The sequence below is a fragment of the Gopherus flavomarginatus genome, chromosome 1 (genome assembly GCF_025201925.1).
Source record: "Gopherus flavomarginatus isolate rGopFla2 chromosome 1, rGopFla2.mat.asm, whole genome shotgun sequence".
Taxonomy (NCBI): domain Eukaryota; kingdom Metazoa; phylum Chordata; order Testudines; family Testudinidae; genus Gopherus; species Gopherus flavomarginatus.
In genome coordinates, this window is record NC_066617.1 from 149,234,199 (window position 1) to 149,254,112 (window position 19,914).

The 19,914-nt window shown below is 49.6% G+C and overlaps 2 protein-coding genes and 1 long non-coding RNA gene across 16 annotated transcripts in view; 1 reads left to right on the forward strand and 2 right to left on the reverse strand.

Annotated features, from left to right (window-relative positions):
- Positions 1–19,914, reverse strand: part of LOC127046628 (zinc finger protein 501-like) — a 271,994-nt gene that overhangs the window by 209,537 nt on the left and 42,543 nt on the right. The window lies entirely within an intron of this gene.
- LOC127046425 (zinc finger protein 420-like) overlaps positions 1–19,914 on the forward strand; it is a 201,142-nt gene that overhangs the window by 115,388 nt on the left and 65,840 nt on the right. The window lies entirely within an intron of this gene.
- On the reverse strand, positions 8,339–10,469 carry LOC127047286 (uncharacterized). The gene is made up of 3 exons (XR_007773370.1): positions 10,389–10,469; positions 9,727–9,749; positions 8,339–8,391 (listed from the first exon to the last, which is right to left on the reverse strand). It is a non-coding gene; the product is annotated as an uncharacterized LOC127047286 (long non-coding RNA).

Sequence of the window (19,914 nt, forward strand, 5' to 3'; positions counted from 1 at the left end):
ATTTGTGTATCAATGATGAGGTTAACTGTAAAGAAATAAGAAGTGATGGAATGGATAAGACAGAGTCTGTCTGGGCAAAAATCACACTGAGAAAGAAAGCTACTAGCGCTTCCCCTGAGATAGTGCTTGGGGTGTGCTACAGACCATCGGGATCTGATTTGGATATGGATAGAGACTTCTTTAATGTTTTTAATGAAGTAAACACTAATGGGAATTGTGCAATCATGGGAGACTTTAACTTCCCAGATATAGACTGGAGGACAAGTGCTAGTAACAATAATAGGGCTCAGATTTTTCTGGATGTGATAGTTGATGAATTTCTTCTCCAAGCAGTTGAAGAATCAACAAGAGGGGATGCCATTTTAGATTTGGTTTTGGTGAGTAGTGAGGACCTCATAGAAGAAATGGTTGTAGAGAACAACCTTGGTTCGAGTGATCATGAGCTAATTCAGTTCAAACTAGATGGAAGGATAAAAAAAAATAGATTTGGGACTAAGGTGTTTGATTTCAAAAGGGCTAACTTTAAACAATTAAGGAAATTAGTTAGGGAAGTGGATTGGACTGAAGAACTTGTGGATCTAAAGGTGGAGGAGACCTGGAATTACTTCAAGTCAAGTTGCAGAATAGGCAGGAGTTGTAGATCAAGCTGGATGAGCAAGCATCTCACAGAAGTGATTAAGAAAAAGCAGAAAGACTACAAGGAGTGGAAGATGGGCGGGATTAGCAAGGGAAGATACCTTATTGAGGTAAGAACATGTAGGGATGAAGTGAGAAAGGCTAAAAGCCATATAGAGTCGGATCCTGCAAAGGGAATTAAAACCAAAAGTAAAAGGTTCTATAGCCATATAAATAAGAAGAAAACAAAGAAAGAAGAAGTGGGACCGCTAATCACTGAGGATGGATTGGAGGTTAAGGATAACCTAGGCATGGCCCAGTATCTAAATAAATCCTTTGCCTCAGTCTTTAATAAGGCTAATGAGGAGCTTAGGGATAATGGTAGGATGACAAATGGGAATGAGGATATGGAGGTAGATATTACCACATCCAAGATAGAAGCCAAATTCGAACAGCTTAATGGGACAAAATCGGAGGGCCCAGATAATCTTCATCCAAGAATATTAAAGGAACTGGCACATGAAATTGCAAGCCCATTAGCAAGATTTTTTAATGAATCAGTAAACTCGGGGGTTGTACCGTACGACTGGAGAATTGCTAACATAGTTCCTATTTTTAAGAAAGGGAAAAAAGTGATTCGAGTAACTATAGGCCTGTTGGTTTGACATTTGTAGTATGTAAGGTCTTTGAAAAAATTTTGAAGGAGAAAGTAATCAAGGAAATTGAGGTCAATGGTAATTGGGACAAAATACAACATGGTTTTACAAAAGGTAGATCGTGCTAAACCAACCTGATCTCCTTCTTTGAGAAGGCAACAGATTATTTAGACAAAGGAAAAGCAGTGGATCTAATTTACCTCGATTTGAGTAAGGAATTTGACATGGTTCCACATGGGAATTATTAGTTAAATTGGAAAAGATGAGGATCAATATGAAAATTGAAAGGTGGATAAGGAACTGGTTAAAGGAGAGACTACAACGAGACTGAAAGGTGAACTGTCAGGCTGGAAGAAGGTTACTAGTGGAGTTCCTCAGGGATCAGTTTTGGGACCAATCTTATTTAACCTTTTTATTACTGACCTTGGCACAAAAAGCGGGAATGTGCTAATAAAGTTTGCAGATGACACAAAGCTGGGAGGTATTGCTAACACAGAGAAGGATCGGGATATCATACAGGACCACCTGGATGACCTTGTAAACTGGAGTAATAGTAATAGGATGAAATTTAATAGTGAAAAGTGCAAGGTCATGCATTTAGGGATTAATAACAAGAATTTTAGTTATAAATTGGGGATACATAAGTTGGAAGTAATAGAGGACGAGAAGGACCTCGGAGTATTGGTTGATCACAGGATGACTATGAGCCGCCAATGTGATACAGCTGGTAAAAAAGTTAATGCAGTTTTAGGATGCATCAAGTGAGGTATTTCCAGCAAAGATAAGGAGGTGTTAGTCCCGTTACATAAGGCACTGATGAGACCCCATCTGGAATACTGTGTGCAGTTCTGGTCTCTCATGTTTAAGAAGGATGAATTCAAACTGGAACAGGTTCAGAGACGGGCTACTAGGATGATCCGAGGAATGGAAACCCTGTCTTATGAAAGGAGACTCAAAGAGCTTGGCTTGTTTAGCCTAACCAAACGAAGGTTGAGGGGGGATATGATTGCTCTTTATAAATATATCAGAGGGATTAATATTAAAGAGGGAGAGGAATTATTTAAGCTTAGTACCAATGTGGACACAAGAACAAATGGATATAAACTGGACACTAGGAGGTTTAGACTTGAAATTAGACAAAGGTTTCTAACCATTAGAGGAGTGAAGTTCTGGAACAGCCTTCCAAGGGGAGTAGTGGGGGCAAAAGACATATCTGGCTTTAAGACTAAGCTTGATGAGTTTATGGAAAGGATGGTATGATGGGATAGCCCAATTTTTGGCAATTAATTTGGCAATTGATCTTTGATTATCAGCAGGTAAGTATGCCCAGTGGTCTGTGATGGGATGTTAGAGAGGATGGGATCTGAGTTACTGCAGAGAATTCTTTCCTGGGTGCTGGCTGGTGAGTCTTGCCCACATGCTCAGGGTTTAACTGATCACCATATTTGGGGTCAGGAAGAAATTTTCCTCCAGGGCAGACTGGCAGAGGCCCTGGAGGTTTTTCGCCTTCCTCTGCAGCGTTGGGCATGGGTCACTTGCTGGAGGATTCTCTGCAGCTTCAGGTCTTCAAACCACAATTTGAGGACTTCAATAACTCAGACATATGTTAGGGGTTTGTTATAGAAGTGGATGGGTAAGATTCTGTGGCCTACATTGTGCAGGAGGTCAGGCTAGATGATCATAATGGTCCCTTCTGACCTTCAAGTCTATGAGTCTATGGCCAGTTCTGCTGCATGCCTTTCCACTAGGTGGGTGGTGGCTAAACTTAAACCTCTGAGAACCAGAAAAGGAAGAGTTAATATACACACAACCCCTAAAATGCAACCTTAACTCTGCCTCTGGCCCTGCAGCAGGCACTAGCCGCTGAGAGCGGCTCATTAAGGCTGGTACAAAGATTAACAAACTAACAAAGGAAGTGGAGGTTTCTCCATTTCTTGAAGTCTTCAAGTCGGAGTGGATGCCTTTCTGGGGGAGGATTTAGTCCAACACAAGGTATTCAGCTCAGTACAGCAGTAACTGGATGAAATTCTATGACTAGTGTTATACAGGACATCAGACTAGATGACCTAATAGCCCTTTCTGGCCATAAAATCTATGATCCTACAATAGCTATGAAGGACTAGGAATGTGCCATTGTTTGTGTTGTGTTCAGAGATGGGAATACCAGCATTTATTCGCATGCCTCTAGCCGTGTGCACTGGGTCAGCTGTAACTGTAACTGGATGGTGGAGAGAGTAGTTGGACCAGATTGGCAGAGCTGTGACTGTGATATGAAGGGAGGTGCATGTGAACCCTGAGGGACCTAGTCTGCCCCATTTCAATGCTCTCAATGGGCTGTTGCTGAGACAGGGCAGCGTAGAGGTGGCATTGTGAGGGTGGCATGAACTTAACTCTTCATTTCCCCTTCTAAGAACCGAGGGGACAGGAATCCTTACCCAGCGAGGTCACATTCTCATAGTTCTTCTGCATGACATCTCTGCAGAGGGCTCTTTGAGGGGGATCCAGCAGAGTCCATTCTTCCCTGGTGAAATACACAACCACCTCCTCGAAGGTCACTGGCCCCTGAAAGAGGAAGTGTCCAACACTCGGTACCTGAGCCCCACTATTCATGGAGAGAGAGGAGCCAATCAAATGGAAGCTCTGGCTGGGTCACAGTCAGCAGATTCTCACCCTCAGAACAGCCAGGAGACAAAACAGGGGGGGAGATAGATGTCCCCTCATGCCCCACAGCAGACAGAGGGGGAAGGGTCTTTTCATTCATCACACACCTACAAGCAAGAGGCTGATGCGGGGGATGGGGTCCCCAGCAGGCTCCAGGGTCGGCTCCCCAGTAGGAATCCCAACAGGCTTCCCATTGCCAGGAGCTGGAAGGAAGAGGAGGGGTTATCTACTCTAGGCCCCACTGGTGGGTAACCACCCTCCTTCGAATCTCATAGCAACCTCTGGCCAGTAGTTTCATGATCATGCACTGGGAATCGGATACAGTTTCCCAGCGCTGTCCAGGGTTCCCCCACCAGCCCCATTCCACAAATAGGGTAATTTCCTCCCCCAAACCCCATGGAATTAAGGACTTGGGTTAAACGATTCCCAGCAAGTTTGTCACATGCCTTGTCCCCGTCCCTTTCTCCACCCTGGTTATTTCCTGCCCCCATCCCACCTCCACACTGAGCTCCCCCAAAGATCACAGGCCCTCAGTATTTCCTGCCCCTCTCCCCCCAGCAGGAACCCACTAGCAACCCCGCAATAATCCCTACCTGGACTGACTCCACTAGAGCCAGTTCCCTTCCCTGCCCCGTGGGAGGCTGGGACAATCTGGAGCCAAAGGTGGGTGTTACTCTGCCGCCTGTCAGGGTGAGAAGGGTGACTGGGAAGATTTCAGAAGTTAGTTCCTGTCACATCATGGTCTTCCCTGGCCCTTTCCCTGCACAAGATGTTTCTGACTTGCATGCTGGGAAAATATTCCATGATTTTATCACAGCCCAGACCCAGCCTTTCCCACCAGCACTAAACCACTGTTCTAGTTTTAAAAACCTGAGGGCAACTCCCCCAACAGTGGGGACCAGGCGGAGGCAGGTACAGGACAAAGAGTGCCCAGTGCTGGTGCAGTAAATTAAATAAAGTTTGCTGGTGATATTAAGATGGAAGCCATTGTCATTGGAGAGAAATAGTGGAACATTAAGTGGGGCTCACTTCTATTTTATGTATTACATTCCTCAGCCTCATGCTTCAGGGCCACAACCTGCAGGGGTCAGGAAGGGATTTTTCATCCAATGTATTTTGAGAGGGTTTTTTAATCTCCTTCCTCTGAAGCTTCAGAAATGGTCGGAGAAGACGACAGGCTATTGGGCGGGGTGAACTAGGGCTCTGAGGTGAGATCAATCTCTCTCTCTCTCAGGGCTTGGCTGGCTGGTTCTTGCGCCCATGCTGAGGGTCTAACTGACACTATAGGTGGGATGGGTAAGGAATATCCCCCCCCGCGAGTCAGGCTGTGAGTGACCTGGTGGGTTTTCATCTTCCTCTGCGGCGTGGGCCGCGGGGCACTCACTAGGATTCCCTGGGAATATCTCATTTAACCATTTCCCTGCCACTGCAGGGGCCTGGAGCACTGGTGCACCTCAGTACCTGCTATTCTCTGCCTGGAGCATGTAAGAGTCTAGTCTCCTGGAGGCTGAAAGACTTTGGTCTCACTCCAACTGTTCAGTTTAGTGGGTGGGTGCTAGGGGGTGTTGGCAGCCAGTGCTAGGCAGGAGGTCAGACAAGATGATACAGTGGTGCTTTCTGGTCTTAGACTTTATGACTCTATGACTGGATGTGGGCATGTTTGGGAACTTGTGAACTCCCTTCCCGCCCACTTATTTCTCCTTCATTTTCTGACTTATGTCCCTCTCACCCTCCCTCTGCCTGAGAGACTTAGTGACCAACGATCCCTGGGTTCCTTTGCTCTCCTGCGATTGCTGACAGCACTCAGTGCCAGTTTGGATTCAAACTTTTCTGCCTCATTCCCATCTCTACTAATCACCACAAGGGTTTCAGTCTCACTGGCTGGGATACAGGCAATGAAAGGGTTACTGTGCACAACTGAAAACTGCCTAATTTCACAGCTGAGGTATGCAAGCAAGTACCACTTATTGGAAGTCAATTTTTTTCTGAACCCCGAACATTTACTAAAAAAGTAAGAATACAACATATATCCGTGCTGAGTCTACATATAACTTGCATATTTCAAGAGGCTGACAGAGAAGGCTTGACCACAATGAACAGAGGAGTGCAGGAGTGGAGGAGTGAGATTTTCTTTGTTTTAAATCATAATGAAACACTCAACATCTCACAGACTCCTGCCTTTCCTGAGCCCCCGGGGGGTCGCAAACCACCAGCTGAGAAACACCAGCCTAGATCATTCTTTTGTATTGGCATTGACTACGCATGGGAAGCGAGTGCTACATTGTGCCCGGACAAAGCCTGAATGAGCCTAGTGCAATGGCATGTATGGACCAACCCTGGGAACTGTTAATTCCAATTACACCCACGTTTTGAACTCTCTTCCTCATTTCACTGTAAAAAGACGACAAAAGTTCATAAGATCTTACAATACCCTATAGCAACAAGTTGATGAAAAGTAGGTTAAATTCTTTTCAGCCATGAAGGCCACAGGTGCAAGGAGACCAACGACAGAAAATTAAATTAATCCAAACAAAAGGGGGCTAATGATGTCATTCAGGGCCAGTACTAAGCTCTATGCTTGGTGAACAAGAAAACATGGGAACAAAGTCACCTAGGGCCAAATTTGGCCTTAGGGACATGGATTTAATTAGCAAACAAAATAATAAAAAATAAACGATGCCACCCACTTTTATTCCTTTTAGGACTTTTAAAAAGAGATGGCGGGGGGGGGGAGAAAATCATCTCCCACCTCACCCCAGACATGGCAACACTGTTACTAAACTGCTACATTTCCTTTCTGAGAGGCTTTGTTTTCATTATATTTTAACTTGTGTTCCCTCCTCTTTCTCCTCATGATGCACGTTTATTAATTTGCACTTCATTTTGACCATAGTTCTATCCTGTTTCTCAGAAAGGCTCTAAGGGCTTGTCACTTAAAATATGTTCCAAAGAGACCCATTGCTTCCATGATTAGTGACTTTCTTAAAGTCTCTCAGTGCTTGTAAGTTAAACTATTTTTCTGAAAAGACCCCTCTTTTTAAGAGCAGGATTAGTAATGAAACTTATCCTTGTTCCCACAAGCCACTGCCTCTGTGCCTTTACTCTCTGGTGCAACATCTTCAAATAATTCTGCTGAGGATGTTCCCTAGAAATTAATTATTGTTGGAATGGCTAGGAATGTATTGGAGGAAAAAAAAAGATTCTATCTTAAATGAATAAAATCATTCCAAGAAATATAAATTAATTTAAGGCATAATGTAAGCATAAAAAAAAAGTTTAGAGCAAAAAGTTAATTAAAAGAATCAAACAAACGTTGCATTCTTAAAGAAGTGCAGGTTATACTGAATTGCTGTTTTAACAAAATTAGATGCTAATAGCGGTTCTATTTATTTAAAGTGTAAAAAATCAGCTACAATCTGTTCACAAGAGGTAAATAGTGCACTAAAATACTTATAAGTTAAAATGTGAATACATCACCAATTTAAAGTCACAACAAAAAAACTCTATATTTCTTTTTAAATGCCAAAAAACTAACTATACTAACAAACTTTCAAATAAATATGTTTTTAAAAAAGCTCAGGCTTTGTATTTTTTTTTAAAAAGTATCAAGCTGCCACTCAAACACAGGAAAAGTTGTCAAAGATCTTAGTGCTCTTTAAAAAAATGCTTTAAAATCAGACTACTTAATTAAAAACACTATTAATATTACTGCAATTAAAACTGCAAAATAAAATTCTTAAAATTAATGTAGTCAGTAAAAATGCAATAATTAAAGAAAGTAAAGGCAAAAAAATGAGTACTAAAAAACTGCAAAACACTTGAAATGCTTACATGATATTGATGAACTAAAATATTTGAGAGACAAGTCAGTTGAAAATATAGTGGTGCAAGAACAAAGTAACATCCCTTCCCATTGTTACACAGCTTCCAGGTGCTGGAGGCTGCAATCCCCTGTCGTTAACATGGTTATTGGTCTGAAATCTCCCCATGGCCAGTCAGAGACAGACATGTACCTGTGTCGCTCCCCAGCTCCTGTCGTAGCATCTCTAGGGGAAGGAGAAGATGGGAGAGGTGAGAATTCAGGCCCTCGCATTCATGGAGAAATCCCCATTGCTTATTAATGGACCTGCTGTTAACTACGAGATGGTGACAGACATCAGAGGCCGATAACGCAGCCGCTGCAGACAGCGCCAGCCCCACAGGGCTGCTCCATGGGGAAAGGCAACTCACTGAGCCGGGCTGTGAGATGAAGCTGAGGATCAGTGACATCACTAGAGTCCCCGACTCCTCCCCACGGCCAGGGTCGCTCTAACCAGAGGGGATGCCATCCCCAGACTCCAATTCACCTTTGAATCCGAGCAGCACCTCCTGCAGCATGGCACTTTTCAGAGAGAAAGAGCCGAGTCTCTTCTCCAGCTCCGCAAATGACGACTCTGGCTTCCGAAACATTCCGTCCTCCCTGCTGGGGAAAGGAGGGGTGAGAAATAGGCCTGAGCCCCAGACCGTGAGCCCAGCAACCCCCAAACTCCAGGAAACCTGGATCTGAGCTTTGTAGCCTGAGATGGCCGTTGTCATGGTGAGTCACCTCAACCATCTGCTCCCCAGTGAGATGGGAAGTGGGGGGACACTAGAGCAAGGAACGGAGACATTGTTCAGGAGCTTTCTCAGGGATGCTCTGGTTCTGCGGGGTGCAGAGCCACCCCCTACGCCGGTTTACTTCAGTAACAAGGGGCACCAGCACTGGGATTATGTGGAAAAGGAGGAGACACAGACCAAAGAGTGGGCAGGTCCTACATGCTGACAGTGGCCACAGACAGAGCCCAGGGCTCCAGCAGGGAATGAACATGGGCCCTTAAACACCAAAACCTTCGAGCCCTTCAGCTGAAGCTGTAACCCTGGAGTGTCCAGCTCATTTGGCAGAGAGGGCCACATTGCCCTGTCCATTATGGCCAGTGGCTCAAGGCATCAGATTAAGACTCTGTGCCCTGCTCCATTCACAACAGAACATCCACTGCTCTTTATGGGACACCCACATACAAGGAACAAGGGGAGAATCTGCCCTTCATATCGGAAATAAAATTTTAGTTCTTAGTATTTTGCCAAGTCTTTGTCTATCACACTCAGTGTCACTCAGGAGGAAAACAGCCCCATCCTGGACACCCCTGTAGGGCCCTGCTAGTTCTTCCCTGTGTTTCCTTTCCTTTCCCACCCTCCTTTCTCCATTTCTCTCTTGCTTCCTTGTCCTTGTGTCTCTCCTCTGTTCTTCCCTCCCTACAGCAACCCCCTATTCCCACCCCACAAAGGCTTCACTCCTGCCCCCTCCCCATTCCACCTGCTCAAGTGATCAGTCAGGGAACGTTGAATGTTCACATCAAAGTGTTGTCATTTCAGTTGACACCCTGATAACATTAACATGGGACAGAAGAGTTCATGCTCTCTGAGCTATGGTTTCAGGCTGCTGGCAGCCCCAGCAAGGCAACACTGTCTCTGTTTCCATTGAGGAGGTGCTGAGGGCCAGCAACTCACTTTAAGAAATGTGAAAGTTGAGATTCTGCGCCCTCTGAATACGTGACGTGGCCACATCAGTCCAGGAGACAGGCCAGGTCTGTCCCATTGGCCCTGTGTCTCGCAGCCCTGCTGTGACCTCATTAGCGATCAGACAGTAACCGGCACTTCTCCTACCTGAGTCAGACACTAGGGGAGACAGAATCACACGCTCCAAGTGCAGGGGGCAGCTTCCTATTCAGCGCAGTTATCAAACCTAAAGGCCCATGAAATGGAGCCCAGGACTTACCTGCCCCCAGTGCTCCCAGCACCCTAAAGAGGGAGAGAAAGAGGAGGCCAGCAGGGGAGGTGTCCTTGGATGGGGAGGCCTCCTGCTCTACAGGGATCACCACTGAAGCCTCAGGCAGTAGGGTAATTTCAGGTTTACATTTCCACAGCAGCTGCCCCCCCTACCAGGGACTTTCCCCTACGCAGCCCCAGCAATCCCTGCGGGCAGGTCGCCACTGCGGAAATCTTCTCCCCAGGCACTTTACAGGCAGAAGATGTTTCTCTGCATTGAGAATCAAATTCCCCAGAGTGCTGAGAGACCCAGAAGGCCCCTGGCCCCACTAAACCCATTAACTTGCAATGAGAGGGGCCTTGGGCCTGGCTCGGGACTTCAGCATGGTGGGGGAGGGGATTTCCTCCCCCCAAGTGCAAATGCAGAGAGACACGTCCAGGAGAGAAGGTCTTGGGGCTGCAGCATCCAGGACTCCCAGGACCCATCCGTGGTGCCGCTGCCAGACTCACTGTGTGACCTTGGCTAGGACTCTGCCCCTCCCTCTGCCTCACTTTCCCCATTTGTCCCAGAGGGATAATACCCCTGACCCCACTCTGTAAAGTGCTTTGGGGTCCAGGACTCAGAAGCACCCACAGAAACGCTGTGTATGATCATTGCAATGACAGCCTGACCTGCAGGGGTTGGCTCAGTGGCTGCTGCCCCTTCTCTCCTCCCCTCTCGCTGGGCAAGAAAATCTCCCAGGACAGGCTGCAGATGCCCTTATTCCTTCTCTGGACTATGCTTCTCTCTAGCTCTTCCAGCTGGGACAGCAGCCGCTGCTCCTGCTCCTCCAGAAACCCTCGCAGCTCCTGCCACTTCCAGACAATCTTCTGTCTCTCAGCTTCTGTCTGTTTCTGCAACAGGGAGAGGGCGGCTTAGTAACAGGGAACATAGAACATAAGAACGGCCAGATTGGGTCAGACCAAAGGTCCATCTAGCCCAGTATCCCGTCTTCTGCCAGTGGCCAATGCCAGGGTGCCCAGAGGGAATGGACAGAACAGGGAATCATCAAGTGATTCATCCCCTGTTGCCCATTCTCAGCTTCTGGCAAACAAAGGCTAGGGACACTATCCCTGCCCATCCTGGCTAATATAGCCACTAATGGATCCATCCTCCATGAACTTCTCTAGTTCATTTTTGAACCCTATTAACGTCTTGGCCCTCACAACATCCTCTGGCAAGGGACTGCACAGGTTGACTGTGTGTTGTGTGAAAAAATACTTCCTTTTGTTTGTTTTAAACCTGCTGCCTATTTATTTTACTGCGTAACCCCTAGTTCTTGTGTTATGAGGAGGAAATAACACTTCCTTATTTACTTTCACCACGCAAGTCATGACTGTATAGACCTCTACCATATCCCCCCTTAGTCGTCTCTTTTCTGAGCTGACCAGTCTCAGGCTTTGTCTACACCAGTGGTCCCCAACACGGTGCCTGCAGGCGCCATGGCGTCTGCCAGGGCATTTATGTGCACCCACCTAGTGACCAGAAGGGGAGAGAAGCTGCGGCCCTGCGCCTGCCAGGGACAGAGAACTCGGGGGCTGCAGGCGCCGGTGTACTCGGTCCCCGGCACAGCCCTGCCGCTGGAGATCCATAGCATTGTCCCCTAGAGCCGAGCCCGGGCCGCGGTGATGAGAGGGGCTCCCAGAGTGTGTGAGGAGCCGAGGAGGGAGGTAAGTGGGGGCCGGGAGGCAGGGAGGCAGGAGGGGCCCTGCTGCCGCCACCGCTGCTGCTCTGAGTCTCTCCAGGGTGGTGCATTTCCCCACCTGAGTGGGCTGTGCAGGGTGCCGCTGGGCTGGGCAGGGGGCGTGGATCCCGGCTTGTACGCTGATGGGACCAGTGGCTGGGCAGCCTGAGCTGCCTCCTCCTGCCCCTGGACCCAGCCCGCTGCACACCTCCCCTGCCTCAGCCCCAAGCTGCCTGCCCTGGGCAGGGAGAGGCAGAGTCCGGCTCTGAGGGGCACAGCAGGGGATACTGCCCTGCCGGGGGACCCCTGTGCCTTGGGCACCTGGGGGTCAGTGACCATCCTCTCGTTCTGCCTGCAGGGGGCTGGGGAAGCAGCTGTCAGTGCCTGCCCTTCTCAGCCCTTGCACCCCCCCGGATCCCACTCGCAGCATCTTCACTTGTACCTTCTCCCATCGCTCCTTCACCACATCCCTTCCCCTTGTACTCTCTCTTCACCCGCACCTTTCCCCTTGTACCCTCCCCCAGCCCTCTCCTCCCACAGCTCCCCCTGCACCTCTTCTCCTCCTCTGCAAGTACATCACACCCAGCTTCTCTGCCAGTGTAGGGCCCCCAAGCACCCCCACACCCGCTCCGCTGCCTGAACCCTCTTTACTAGATCCCCATCCCTTGCAGGGTACAAGGTTTAAGGGTTAGTCCCTATGCCTTCCACGTGCATTTGGAGCACTAAAGATGGAGTTGCAGGGCACGGTGCCAGATTTATACTAAAGTGAAATAAAAATAGGAGAAATGGTTTGATCCCCACTGCAAGTGTAAACGGGGATTGCTGTGGTGGACGAGGAGGTCACGGTTGGGCAGGGGGAAGCCCAGGGCTGGGTGGCAGGGGGTGTGGGTGGAGGGGGAAGAGAGAGCCCAGGGCTAAGGCGGCAGGGGGTGTGGGTGAGGGAGGGCACTGGTGGGCGGGGAGCCCAGGGCTGGGGTGGGAGCAGCCAAAATTTTTTTTACTTGGGGCAGCAAAACACCTAGAGCAGGCCCTGCCTCGGCAGGTGCGGGGCCCGTCTAGTGCCCAGCAGGGGAGAGAGGCCGGGGCCCCGCGCCTGCTGGGGACAGAGTTCTCCGGGGATGTGGGAAGCCGGTGCTCTCTGTCCTCGCGGCTTCTCTCTGGATTCATATATTATGTAATATTAAATATGATGGTTTTCATATTATTTAATGTACAAATACAAAATAAGATTTGAAAAATTGTTGGTGCCTGCCACACTCTTCTGAAAACATGAATGTGCTACTGGCCACACAAAGGCTGGGGATCACTGGTCTACACTGGCACTTCTCTCCTGCCGACAAAGAGTAGCTACACTGCGCGCCTGTCAGCAGCACGGCTGGAGCATCACAGCCGTGTCGCCAAAAGCTGCGGCATGTAGCCATAGCCTCAGTCTTATTCATCTCGCCTCATATGGAAGCTGTTCCACACCCTTCATCATTTTGTTGGCCTTCTCTGGGCCTTTTCCAATTACAATGTATCTTTTTTGAGATGAGGCAACCAGATCTGCAGGCACTATTTAAGATGTGGAGGCACCATGGATTAATATAGAGGCAATAGGATATTTTCCGTTTTATTGTCTCTCTCTTTCCTAATGATTCCCAACATTCTGTGTTTTTTTGATGGTTGCTGCACATTGAGTGAATGTTTCCAGAGAACTATCCACAGTGACTCCAAGATCTCTTTTTTGAGTGGAAACAGCTAATTTAGACCCCATCATTTTATGTGTATTTGATATTATCTTTTCCAATGTGCGTTACTTTGCATTTATCAATATTGAAATTCAGCTGCTCAGTAACTGGGGAAAATCATAAATGCGCCTTGGGGCAGGTGGCAGAGTTATTTACCAGAACACAAGATCTCTTGCGATGAGTGATGGGAAGTTCATTTATCCCAGGAAGGGAGGTGGGATCAGGGCCGGGTGAGCTGTACATCACCAGCAGGAGGGACACTTCTCCCCAAAACCTCATCAACTTGCACTGAGCCAAATCCTACATCTCTAGCAGCCCACATTTCATCCCCTTCCTCCCCATCACCCCCAGGAGCTAGAAAGGGACCCTGGTCACTGTGATATCCAGGCAGCCTGTGGGCAGGGGCTCTGGGCTAACACATACTGACTCTCTCCTGCCCAGAAGCCTCCTGCATCCTAAGGGCATCATGCTACCCACATGTCTGACCCTGCAGGCTCCCTGGGCTCCAGTGGGGATGGGTCCCTGGCTGAGGCTGGCAGGGTGGGCCCTGCATTCACCAGGTCATTCTTATACCAGGCAAACCTAAGTGGCGGGGGGCTCTGGGTACCCACCAGCAGCTCCTCGCTTTGCCGCTCTTCCTCTGTTTTGGCTGCTTCTCTCTCTTTTCCCAGAGTGGCCAGATGCTTTTGTGTTGCCTCCTGGAAGAAGCAGGGGAGGGAAGGTTAGAAACTGCTGCAAACCTCTGAGCTACCAGATTTCAGGGCCCGTCTTGCCCTGCAGATGCCCGTGCAGGGTCCCTGGGACTCAGACTGAGATGAGATGGTGAAAAAGGGAGCAGCTCTTCCAGAGGAAACGCAGGGCCCCAGGCTGCAGTGACAGGGGTACAGCTCAACCCCCAGCTCCCCGGGGCCTCACCCACATCCCAACCAGCCAACTTCAGATGGTTCCCCACTTTCCCCAGCTCCAGCCCCCAAAGCTCCCACAGGGCCAGATCTGAACATAGAGCCCCCCAAACATCCCCCAACCCCCAGCCCTGACCCCCCCACCACACCTCAAACTCACAGCTCCCCCACAGTCCCCAGCCGCCCCCCCACCAGCCCGGCTCTGACACTCCAGATCCTCCCCCCCTGGCTCCAACCTCCCCTCGCTCCTGGGCCCAGCCTGGGCTCCGAGCTCTGCAGCCGAGCCGCGCTCCGGGCCCCTCCTGCAGCTCCCAGCCCAGCCGCTCCCCGGCTCCATTGCCCTGGCCCCACAGCAGGGGCTGCCCTGCCCGGGACACTCGCCCCCCTGCAGCCCTGGGCAGCCCCGCTCCTGCCGCGGGGAGCTCGGGGACCCCCCCGGGCAGGGGGCGAACTAGGCAGCCGCGCCCGGCCCCGGGCCCAGGCCCAGCCCCTTCCGGCAGAAGCGAGTCTGCCCCACGCGTGTCCCAGCCTGCCCCACGCTGCCCCACGGACTGCAGGGCTGGAGCAGCCTCCGCGCTGCTCTGCCAGCACAGGCCATGGCCCCACAGCCGACACAAACGGGCGGGGGCCGGGCCGAGGGGCAGCTCCTCCCCGGGCCTGGCCCTGCCCCCCGGTCTCTCGCAGGGGGGTTGGGACACGTGGTGTAGCAGCTCCCCCCAGTCCCTGCAGTGCCCGGCTCAGCAGATGGTGTCAGCTGGATTACAATCGCTGCAGACAGCCCCGGTGGGCGCTGCAGCCCGCGGGGTGCAGGGCAGAGGAAGGGACTGGAGCAGCTGGGGGCAGGAGGAAGGAGTCAGGAGTAGCTGGGGGTTGCAGGCACAGGAAGGGGTTGGAGAAACTCGGGGCGCCGGGAGGAAGGAGGTAGGAGCTGGGAGAACAAAGAACCAGGAGTATCAGCCCCCAGTGAGCTGGGAGCTGAGCAGCTGCTGCTTCCCCAGCGGGGTCTGTGCGGGGGGGAGCCAGGCATTAACCCCTCCGTGCCCGACCGGGGGATGGGGGGGCTTCTCCGGCTAGAAACTGCTTCTGACCCTGCTGAGGGCAATTCCTGAGCTGAGACTCCAGGTGACTGAGCCCTTGTGCTAACTCTGCACAGCGCCCCCCGCCCTCATCTCTGCCCCCCCGGGTGTCCGGGAGCCCAGAGCTGCTGCATCACTAAGGCCAGAAGGATCCTTCCACCAGCGAGTCTGACCCGCTCCCACCGGCTCTCTGCTGTGCCCAGTAACGTGTGTGGGCAAAGCAGATCTCCCCAACTGGTGCCTGCTTCCCTGCACAGGTGGAGCGGGGTAGTCACAGAGAGAGCCCTCAAGAATCGGATGGTGACCATGTCTCCCAACTAGTGGTAGGAAAGAGGAGGAAGAGATGGAAGAGGGTGTCAGGACAAATTAGAGGGGGCAGGGGCAGATTTTAAGATCTCTGAACACACACACACACACACCCCGACACACTCACTGCAGCATTCCTGCACAGGGTCACTTTCCTGTGAACAAGCTGAGGAGCAGAGAGAGAAAAAAACAGCCCCTGACTCTCCCTGTTCCCCGTGCTGCAGGAGTGTGCTGCCCTGAGGGCAGTGTCAGGGGGAATCCCCCCAAAAGGGCTTCTTTGGTTCTGGTCTTTTCCTGGGTTTGGTTCACACTCTGTTGCTGGGAGGGTTTGAAAATGTTTTGGTGGGTTTAGTCCTAGTTAGGGGAGGCTGGAGGACAGGGACAAGGTCTGTGTTGTATTATGGGGACTGAGCATGTTCCCAGCATGGCTGAATCTACAATCTCTGTCAGCAGGGAAAGAGCCTGAGGGAATTGTGATGTGAAATGAACTAAAGCCTGTTCTGAAACCTCCACAACTGCCCTTCTCACCCTGCCAAGCTGCAGAATGAAGTCTATTTCTCACTCCAGCTCATCCCAACCTTTCCTAGGACAAGGAAGAGAAAAGGCTGCAGTTGGACCAGATCAGGAAGGGATTCCTGGGGGGTTGCTGGTTGGTTCCTGCTGGAGGGGGAGGGGCAGTAAATACTGAAGAGGTGGCAACTTCTGAGGAGTTAGGTCTGGAGCAGGCAGAAGAAGTGGGTGAAGAAAGGGAGGGGGACAGAGTGTGACAAACCTACTGGGACTTGTTTAACGTGGACCTAGATCCTCAGAACAAATGCTTGGGTGTTGGGGGAGAAAGTCCCTAATTTGTGAAACAGGAAACAGACAAAACAACCCCCTGGGCGGGGCTGGGAAAACTGACCAGACTTCCAGTCCTGAATCCTCAGCCTGCTAGCCAGAGCCTGGTGTGACATGGAAAGGGGGCACCCACCAGGGATGTCATAACATTTTTTCCCAGATCTGGACCTTAGCGTCCAAAATATGGGTGTTAGCATAAAAACCTCCAAGCTTAGTTATCAGCTTGGACCTGATAACGCTGCCACCAGCCAGGGATTTATACAGTGCCTAGCTCACTGTGGTCTCCCCAAAACCTTCCCTGGGGGACCCCAAGACTCAGATTCCTTGAGTCTCATAACAAAGGGGAATAAACCATTTCCCTTCCCCCTCCTCCCCTCCAGTTGTTCCCTCTGTGGGTTCCTGGAGAGATATACAGAAGCAAGCTCCGTGAATCTAAACAGATGGACTCCACCCTCCCTGTTTCCAGTCCTGGAAACACAAGTACCGAGAGAGCTAATCTCTCTTCCCCCCTCACCCAGAGGGTATGCAAAGTCAGGTTTAGTAAATCTAACACAAAGAGATTTTCCCCCTGACTTCTTCCTCCCACCAATTCCCTGGTGCTGCTGCAGACTCAATTCCCTGGAGTCCCCACTAAAGAAAACTCCAACAGGTCTTAAAAAGAAAGCTTTATAAAAAGAAAGAAAAATACATTAAAAATAGTTTCTGTATAAGATGAAAATATACAGGGTCAATTGCTTAAGAAAAAAAAAGTGAATAAACAGCCTTATCCAAAAAGAATACAATTCAAAACGCCCCAGCAACTACACACATGTAAATACAAAAAAAACCCAACAATATAACCCTATTGTCTTACTATCTTTGTACTTACAACTTGGAAACAGAAGATTAGAAAGCTGGACATAGAGAAATCACTCTCAGAGCCGAGAGGGCACAGACACAAGACAAAGCACAAAGAACTCACACCCAAAACTTCCCTCCACCCAGATTTGAAAAAGTCTTGTTTCCTGATTGGTCCTCTGGTCAGATGTTTCAGGTTACTCCTTTCCAGGTGAAAGAGACATTAACCCTTAGCTATCTGTTTATGACAAGGGAGGTGTAGGGAAGATGTCCCAACCCCTCACATCCAGCTGCTGGCAGTGGGGAGGGTGTTGAGATTCCTACCATGGGGCTGTTTCAGCCTCTGGCTAGCAGATATGTGATGGATCTGCTGGCGGAGACAAGGGGCTCTCTCTTTGTTCTCTCACCGTGATGCCCCCTGGCTGCTCTCAACAGTATGGGGATAGGACCCTGCCGACTGTTTCTCTCTCAGAGCTTCCATTTGATTGGCTCCCCCCCCCCATGAATAGTGGGGTTGTGAGTGGGGCAGCAGGTCCTGAGAGTTGGAATCCTGCTCTTTCAGGGGCCAGTGACCTTTGTGGAGTTGGCTGTGTATTTCACCAGGGAAGAGGGGGCTCTGCTGGACCCCACTCAGAGAGCCCTCTAGAGAGACGTCATGCAGGAGAACTATGAGACTGTGACCTCGCTGGGTAAGGGTTCCTGTCCCCTCGGTTCTTGGAAGGGGAAATGAAAAGTTAAGGTTCACGCCAACCCCACAATACCACCTCTGCTCTGCCCTGTTTCATCATCACCCCAACATGCCAGTGACGCATGTACTAGCCCTCTCCCCTCCCCTGTTACAGAGCACTCTGGGGACAGAGCAGTACAGCAGAAAGTCTCACAACTTCACCTTGCTAAGATAATGTTCGGGTTCATCTCCATCCAAAGGGAATGTGTCCAGGTGCCATGAGCTGGGAAAAGCTGGTGAAAGTTACCACAGATGAGAGAGAGAGCAGGGAAACCACTCGGAGGAGAGAGTGGATGAACCCATTAATTGTCAGGGAACTCACAGGGACCTCAAGGAAACTACATCCCATGAGAAAATCCTCAGGGAAAAGAGAGAGAATATATGCAGTGAGCGTGGGAAAAACTTCCATTACCACTCAGCCCTTTTTCGACATGAGATAATCCACACGAAAGAGAGACCCTATGAATGCTGTGAACGTGGGAAAAGCTTTAATCATACCTCAGCCCTAATTAGACATCAGCAAATACACAGAGGAGACAGACCCTATAAATGCTGTGAGTGCGGGAAAAGCTTCACTCAGAGCTCAGACCTTTCTGCCCATCACAGAATCCATACCGGGGAGAGACCCTATCAATGCAGGGAGTGCTGGAAAAGCTTCAATCATCGTTCAGCCCTTATATCTCATTAGAGAATTCACACCGGAGAGTGACCTTACGAATGCCGTGAGTGTGGGATAAGTTTCTCTCAGAGATCAGCCCTTCTCTCTCATCACAGAATCCACACAGGAGAGTGACCCTACACATGCTCTGAGTGTAGGAAAAGTTTCACCCGAAGTTCAAACCTTACTACGCATCAGAGAATCCACACAAGAGAGAGACCCTATGAATGCAGTGAGTGCGGGAAAAGTTTCACTGACATCTCCTCCCTTATCTCTCATCAAAGAGTTCACACCGGAGAGAAACCCTATGAATGTTGTGAGTGTGGGAAAAGCTTCTCTCAGAGCTCAGGCCTTCTCTATCATCAGAGAATCTGTAAAGGAGATAAACTCCATAAAAACCTTCTCTAGAGCTGTCAGAAGATTTTTTTTCTAAATTCTTTTCACAGTTTAAGGCTGTTTGCATCTTTTGCACACTGTAGTCCCTCAGCTCCCACACGAGTTGCCCACTTTTGAAGCCTGCCCGTATTTGGGGTGGATCCTGTGGTCCTTTCTATCAACTTCATTGTCCTGCGAGTCACGGGAGTGTGTGTCCTTTCTACCAGGAATGTCCATCACCCCAAGTGGGTGGGAAGATGGGGGTGTCTTCAACCAGCTACATAGAGGTAAAATCTACCTGGGCCTCATCACTGTGATTTCCATGGAGTTAACTAGCTTGAGTTTGCTTTCCTGATGTAAAAATGCAGCTATTCTTGCATTAAAGACATGGGCCATGGATAGTGGGTGGGCTTATCTAGCACATTTCCTCCTGATCTGACCTAGCCACCATCACATTTCCTTGTCTAAATAAACCTGGAGATTGACATTTATATTCCTCTTCCCAGTGCAAAGTTATTATTCAAGTCGTCAAGTTCCTCTTTGAGGACAGATTGTCTCATTTCCAGTTGTTCTCATTTTATCCTGGATTGTGCAGAACAGCAGCTATATTTTAAATAAGGGAAAAAAGTCAACAAAATATTTAAATATAACAAAGACTGAGAGTAGCGTTAGGGAAATGTCATTTCAGGTTCTCTGACACTGGAAGAAGGTGGGCTGACTGAGAGATTACCTACTTCCCCATCACCCCAGAACTGTTACCTTGTATCTGAGCCATGCAGAGTTCACCCCTTCATATTCCTTCACTTCCCAAAGTCTCCAGTGAAGTCGTGTTCTTGGCTGTCCATGCTTGGGAATGGTGCTTGAACGTCTTTGATCCTAAATCAGAGTCAGTCTGGCAGGAGATGAAAATGTCACAGACTTGGAAGGGGATTTCAAATGGATCCCAAGCACTGTTCAAATCCCCTTTTCCCTCTATTGGCAAAGCCACTTCTGGGAAGGTTGGCTGTTTTTTCCACCCATTATGAAAGT